The sequence below is a fragment of the Trichechus manatus genome, unplaced genomic scaffold (assembly GCF_000243295.1).
Source record: "Trichechus manatus latirostris isolate Lorelei unplaced genomic scaffold, TriManLat1.0 scaffold00076, whole genome shotgun sequence".
Classification (NCBI taxonomy): Eukaryota; Metazoa; Chordata; class Mammalia; order Sirenia; family Trichechidae; genus Trichechus; species Trichechus manatus.
The window spans coordinates 8,811,468-8,811,837 of record NW_004444012.1 but is presented as its reverse complement, the minus strand read 5'-3'; positions in this window follow the sequence as shown (position 1 = coordinate 8,811,837).

Below are 370 nucleotides of genomic sequence, written 5' to 3'. Positions count from 1 at the left end.
GGGCGCCCCCGCGGGAGAGGGTGCCTGAGCCGGGGCCGCCCCGAACCCCCGGGCTTCGGAAACAAAAGCTGCCGAAGACCGGGAAGACCCAGGCCGCGCGGCCCCCTATCTCCCGCAGCGCAGGTCCCCTGGGAGCTGGACAGAGAGGACCCGCACCCACCACCCCGCCGCACGCTCAGGCCCGGCCGAGCCCACCCTCCAGTGGCGGGTCTGGAAGCAGGGGGCACAGCGCCTCTCTGTGAGTCCAAACGTGCGGGAGGCCGGTCCTTGTAGCTGAAGTGCTGTCCCTAGTCTGCTCTCCCGACTCTACTACCCCCTCAGCCCTGCAGGTCCCGGCCTGTCCAGGAAAGGGTGCCCTCTGAGAACAGCC